The sequence below is a fragment of the Phodopus roborovskii genome, unplaced genomic scaffold, assembly GCF_943737965.1.
Source record: "Phodopus roborovskii unplaced genomic scaffold, PHOROB, whole genome shotgun sequence".
Taxonomy (NCBI): domain Eukaryota; kingdom Metazoa; phylum Chordata; class Mammalia; order Rodentia; family Cricetidae; genus Phodopus; species Phodopus roborovskii.
The window spans coordinates 1,331,156-1,338,561 of NW_026126755.1; the positions used below are offsets into that span (position 1 = coordinate 1,331,156).

Here is a 7,406-nt window from a genome sequence, read left to right on the forward strand (position 1 = left end):
ACCTGGTGCTCTCCTTCTGGGATGGTTCTAGAACATTTGCAATCTCCTGGGAGCAGGGGTAACCCCCCAGCATAAGGAGCAGCCCTTCACAAAGGGGCCATTTCCTGCTTTCCAAATGAGCCAAATTCCCCTGAATCTTCTCAACCTCACCGTTTCTTAGTGTACAGTCATGTAAAATGGATTATAAAATAATGTAAAACATCTTGAAATTTCTGGCATCACCAAGTCAGACAAAATTTGGAAATATTTAAGAAGTGATATGTAATGTTAGTGTCAAAAGTTTCATAATGCATGGGATGTCTTGATTGATAAACCATGACTCATAGTTTGATTTTTACCTGTAGGTTTTGGCATAATACATGGAACAAAGTTCATGTTGATTTTAAGGTTGAATTTTTGTGGTTGTTCTTGTGCTTCTTTGTGTTCATGGTTGAAACCATGACTACTGAAGTTGATTTGCCCACAAATAAAAAGTTGACATGAAAGTAGGAGGGGAAATATCTGGGAAGAAAAGGGAGTTATTAAGTGGGGGGAAAAGCAGTGGGGCTTAATTTGATAACAATGCATTGTTCACAAACAGAAAGTTTTCAACAACTAATATTAATAAAATAATTTGTTTCATCAAATGGAGTAGAAAGAGAAAGCAGAAGAAAATATTTAAATAGATGACTGGGTTCCCAACATCATGTAAACATTTTTATGTTAAATGTGTATTTTCTATAGATCTGATACATATCTACAACATTTGGAGGATTTCTTTAAATTGAGACTTCAGTGACAAACCTCTAAACATAGTGATAAGAGTGGAGAGAAGTTAAAGATTTTATATTTCTTACATTTGCTTTGGGTATGCTTATGAATGCTACTAACATATATGTTGGTAGGTCTTATATTTCAATTCACTCAATATTTCCATCAGATTCATCAACAACATGCAGGGTAGCAACCAAACAGATGACCTACAATTCTTCCTCACTGAACCAACAGAGGATCCAGCTGTGCTACCACTCATATTTAGCCTTTTTCTGTGCATATACAGGATCACCATCCTTGGAAACCTACTCATCATCATGGCTGTGAGTTCTGACTCACACCTCCATACTTCTATGTAATTTTTCTGTCTAATCTTTCATTTGTTGACATGTTTATAAGTTCAACTACCATCCCAAAGTTTCTGGTAAACATGTAAAACAGGATCAGAGCATCACTTATACTGGTTGCCTCACTCAAGTCTTCTTTATTTTGGAATTTGCTTCCTTAGAAAACTGTCTCCTCACTGTGATGTCCTATGATTGATATGTGGTCATCTGTCACCCTCTGCGGTACACAGTCATCATGAACCCCACTCACTGTGGTTGGCTAATTTTAGTGTCCCTTGTAATTAGCCTTGAAAACACTGTCCTTCTTGGCCTGATGTTACTGAGGTTGTCCTTCTGCAGAGATATGGATACCCCATTATTCTACTGTGAACTTGCTCAGGAAATCAAACTTGCCTGTTCAGATACCTTTAACAATAACATTCTAATATATCTTTCAACATTCATATTTGGTAGTGCTCCAATATCTGAAATAATTTTCTCTTATACTAAAATTGTCTCTTCAGTTATGAGAATATCTTCAGTGAAAGGAATGTATAAAGCATTTTCTACCTGTGTGTCTCATCTGGTCATTTTGTCTTTGTTCTATGGTACAGCTCTGGAGGTTTACATTAGCTCTGCTCTGACTATTTCAACAAAAAGTACTGCAGTGGCTTCACTGATGCACACTGTGGTCCCACTCATGATGAACCCCTTCATCTATAATCTAAAGAATAGGGACATAATGGAAGCCTTGAGAAAATTTCATCAGTAACAGATTCTTTTCAACCACATCTTTGGCTTTGGACTTAGTTATTCAGAAAAAGTCACATTGGTAGCATTCCTTGTGAGTCTGAATGTATATTTCTCCTCCACTATATGTATATTTTCCTCCATTGTAAATGATCAGATGAAATGCATTATAATTTATGTTTCTTTTTGTTTTCTTACTATCATACTCTATCTAGGTCTCAGGTGTTTGACACATTCTTTGACTTTCTAGATTCAATTTATTTTCTCACTACATATAAACAGAGACTGAAAGAGGGAAACTAGATTCAGTGAGAATTAATACTAATATATATATATATATATTTATATATATGTGTGTGTGTATACATGTATGTATGTATGTATTTATATATATGTGTGTATAATTAAAATAATTGTCATATGCATTTATTAGTTATAGTATGGTTTATATACACTCTTTAAAGTGGCCTGTATGCATGTGTGCATCAAAATATAAGCATTTTTGATATTAAGTTTAAGTCAGTTAGTGTTAAGTAAACATCAATCAATATACTTTTATTCACCTTAAGGAAGGATGGCAAAGACAGATTTTAACAAGTACACTTGCAAATATTAATAAGTTTATTAAGAATATTAAGGCTCAGTTGAATTGGAAGCATTTCTTTAAGCAATATTTAAATCCTTTATCCCACCAACTCCTAGAACACAACTTTTGTGTTCTAGTCACACAGAAAAATTGTTGCACACCATGATTCCAAATGTTTTTAAAACACTATAGATAATTATAGACTCAGTAATCACAAGGTGCACACACAAAAAATATATGAACATTTTATGCTTATATTTACTTGAATCTTGATATTAGGGCTCCTGCTGCTCTTGGCAATCACAGCAGCAGTCATGGAAAAGTTAGACATATTGTCTACCATCTGATTCACATAAAAGCTTTCTGAAAGGTAAAATTTTCCTGGTAAATTCAGAGAACTGGTTTTATCATACTCCATTTATTTTAGTGACTGTTGGTTTTTTTTTTTTCAAGATGCAAATTTGTGTCATTTCCTGAGCCTTAAAAGTGATGGCATCTTGTTATTACCTCCTGCAAAGAACCAGATGTTGAACCATTATTACACATCAATAGTATAGGTCATAGTAATAATGCTTATAATTATAGTAGTACAAACACTCATAAGAGCCTGTAACCCTAATTAGCAAGTAGAACATCTATTCAATGAGTACATCATCAAAAAAGTCTACATAATCTATCTCATGAATGTTCACGTAACTCAGATGAACTCTCTGGGGAAAAAAATTCACATATCCTTAGTTCCAGTAGGAGCTTCGGTGAATATATGGGCAGCAGTCAGTATTCATAAGATCATTTTCTTTTGCAATACAAATTTATTTGTGGTGCTTTTTAATACAGTCAGTTCATGCAACCATATGTACAATTTAATGAGTATGTGTAAATGTGGTCAGAACCTTGATTTGAATTCAAGGATTCACTATATTTGTCTGGACACCAGCAAAGAAAGGAGTTATTAATTACATGCAAATTTCCCATGGAAAAGAGACTGATTTCTCCCAGGTTTTCAGACTGGATGCCATAGATATAGTCTGGTCAGAAATGTCACCTACTGTGCAATGGGGGAATGTATATGGTATTTCATATATGTGCGTATACATACATATGAAAAAATATATTAAATGTATAGCATGCAGACACTCAGAGTTACATGAAAAAAATCCCTAGAAATAAGGTGAAAACTTTGAAAACTTTAGTATGCAATCAAGAGTCTAACCCCCAGAATCCTCAGAATTCAAACTACAAAGCAAATACAATCCAGAAAAAAAATAATGCTAAATTATAATATATGACCACGTAAACAGTAAGTAGTGGCTAATCAGAAGAGACATAGAGGGCAACTATAACTCAATAAGGGAAATAATACACCAAAGTATGGAAAATAGTTTTCATGTTCATTTACTGAATTCTTGGGCTCCAAACTTTGTAAAACAAACACAATTATGCATACCACAACTCCCAGGTATTTGTATAATACTAGTTGATACTCAGCACCAATTTTCACATATGCACAATATACTTGACCAAAACTTCAGCAATAAAACTCCATCAATAAATTATACAGAAATTAAGTGAATTAAAATATCCACATAATTCATGATTTTTTTTCTGAGTAGGACATGGAAATTTTATTACCTAAATTGACCTCATATTAGGCAACAAAATAAGAATTAACAAGTAAATCAATTGAGTAATTCAAAATAATTGAGTAATTCCCTGCATCTTATAAAATGGCATTGTATGGAATACTAATAACAAAAAAGAAGGAGGAGGAGGAGAAGATGAAGAAAAGCACTTCAACTTCAGAATGGGGGAAATGGGTGATTTTTTTTCAAGGAAGAGTAGCTGAGAGGGGAAGGAATGGGGGAGGAGGAGGAATATATTTTGATTATATACCAAACAATATAGTTATATAAAATGAAAAATAAAAAGTCAAGAACAAGGGAAAGTCTGAAACTACATAGATACTTGGAGGATGTTAATACACATTTGAAATTAAGGGTCACTGAAGAAATCAATGGATTCAGGTGAGAGCAGAATTGGTGCAGGATTTAGAGGACTTGGAGGAAGGAAAAATGTACAAAATATATTGTATTGAAAAGTCTATTTCCAATAGCAGAAAAGAAATGGAATAAAACAAAATTAAGAGCACAACCTACAAAAACTTCAATAATAGAGGCATGGAATATTAACATATAATTGTATTTAATTGCAACAACTAAGAAATAAAAAGGAAGAGCAGAAAATGCTCTAATTATTTGATTATCTACTATATCTGTTGTAATGTCTTTCATTTAATCTCTTATTCCATTTAAAATAAAAATATAGACCAGTATCTTTGGTGAACATAGATTAATTATTCTTAATGAAATACTTTTAAATCAAATTCTAGAATACATAAAAAATATCTATTACTATCAAGGCACATTCAACCAAATAATGTAGCAATAATTAAATATACATAAAATCATGATCCACTTCATGTCATGAGCAGAATCAAGAATTGAAGCCATATTAACATCTCATTAGATATTAAAAAATAACTTTACGACCCATGGTCCTGCTGGACCCATTGCTCAGAGTGATCCCTGTGTCTGCTCTGAGCATATGGGGCCCGCCTATCTACACTGGACCACCTTAAGGCTGCATTCACCTGATCTTTGGGTCCCACCACCAGCTCTATGCTGGAAGGACCTCATAGAGCTCAGATCATCCAGAGTTACAAACATTAAACTCCTGACCCACCTACACCCACTGGGAGAGCATGGGAGAGAAAGGGAGGGGGAGGGGGAGAGAGAGAGACTCCGCCTGCACTCACTGAAGAAAGTGATGGGAAAATGGCATACAAGAAAACACCCAACAATAGAAAGACAAGGATGACACCACCAGAATCTAGGGACTCTACCCCAACTAGACCTGAACACATGAAAGCAGTTGAAGCAGAAAAGAATAACTTAAAAAATAACTACAAAAAAAAAATGATAGAGGCCTGTAAGGAATTGGATTTTATGCCCGCCGCTGGTCTTGTCCTGCCACCGTGCCAGCCCCAAATAACACACTGAGACTCTGTATTTAATATAATGCTGTTGGCCAGTTACTTGTTTCTTATCGGCTAGCTCTGCCTTATTTATTAACCCATTTCTGCTGATCTATGTATTTCTCTTACCAGGGAGCCGGCCAGCATACTGCTTTCTCACAACTCTCCATCTTGGCTCTCTATACTGACTCCTCCTTCCTACTTCCTATTTCCTCCTTGTCTCCTAGTCCCACCTATCTTCCTTTCCTATTGGCCAACAGTGCTTTATTCATTAACCAGTATGAGAAACGTATATACATAATGGCATCTCCCATCAAGCATTAATTTGCAAAAGAAAGACTACAGGAGCCAGAAGTATGATGATGATGTGTAGTGAGATATTCACCTTGTCCACACCTGTGGCATAGACCACACCCATGGGGGTAGAGACAGGGCCGGACATGACCTGATCCTTATCAATAATGATGTTGATGAATAACAACAACTCTGGTCACCTACACAACAGATATAATATAGGCTCAAAGTGTTTCTTTCCCAATCCTCAGAGATAATAACCACCTGAGATGATGTTACTTGGATAGCTATTATTCAAGAGTGTTTGTCTTCCTTACTGACAACGATCTTTCTAGAAGGGTACTTCTCACAGTCATCATGTGTCACACACTGAATGGAGGGAAGGGAGCCATGGAGAAGAAGGGGGAATCAAGGGAATAACACAGTCATATCTGACAGGAAATGGCAAAAGTCACAAGGCCAGCACAGCTTTTTGACAAAATCCAGAGAAGCTGAGCCACATGTCAGCTGCCCCACCACCTTTGGTTTTCATTTCCACCTGTTGCATACATACTTGGAAGACTTAATATTTGCAGAATTTAAGCATATTGGATTAATAGAAAATAAATTTCTTGTGAATCATTTATACCTCTTCCCAGAAGTACTGCTTCTAAGTTTCCCCAGGAATATCCTAAGAATACTACCCTCCTGCCTGATTTTAGGGAGATATGTTAATCTACTTAAAAGGTCTTCCTCATGCCTTGGAGGTTTTGAGACACAGAAAGAAACCAGAGGTCTCTTTAAGAGGCTATGATACACTCTTGAAACATCTGACCCTGTACTTACACAGAAAAACAAGATTTTCAAAACAAAGTAAAACTCAAAAAAGGTCAACAAGATGACACACATAGACTCTGTCTCTCAAAACAAAACAAAACAAAACAAAAAACCCCACAACAACCAGTTACTAGATGACAGGGACTCAAACCTACAGTACACTTTAAGTAAAAAGAAAAGCTGGAATAAATAAGTACATAAAATAGAGAGTTTAAGTCAATTTCTGTCTAAAGGAGGAAAACATCCATAACAAAAATAACAGCAAAATAAATAAATATGAATAAAAATAAGCAATACATGACAAATATAATTTACAAGGAAATGAGGGAAATAGATATGCCTAGTATTTTAAAATGCTTAATTTTGCTCAAGTTGTTCTGCTGAATAAACATTAATTGCTGAAATGGTGCAGCTAATCCTCTCTGTGTCTCTAGGTGTTCAAATAACCACTGTAGGAGAAACAAATCAGTGTCACTCCATTATAAAAATGATAAACATACTGATAAAAACCAGAGAAACAACAAACTTTGCAATAGCCACAAATAATAGAAAGTATCTTGGGTTAGTCTAACCAAACCAGTGAAAGATATGCATGACTAGAATTTAAGTCCCTAAAGAAAGAAACTGTAGAAGATATGATAAAGTGGAACATTTGCTTTGTTCATAGATAAGTTGGATCACCCAGGTAACAATGTCTCTAGGCAATCTTTCCAAAAGCAATCTACAGATTCAGTGAAATCCCCATCAAAACCCCAACATAATTCTTCACAGACTGACAATGAACAGTAGTTATCTTCATATGGGAAAATAAACAAATAAACCTGTACAATACAGGAACTTCTGGAGA

The 7,406-nt window shown here is 35.1% G+C and overlaps 1 pseudogene; it reads left to right on the forward strand.

Annotated features, from left to right (window-relative positions):
- The first annotated feature begins 932 nt into the window (after window positions 1-932).
- LOC127214558 (olfactory receptor 7G2-like) lies at window positions 933-1,851 on the forward strand (annotated as a pseudogene).
- The last annotated feature ends 5,555 nt before the right edge of the window (window positions 1,852-7,406 follow it).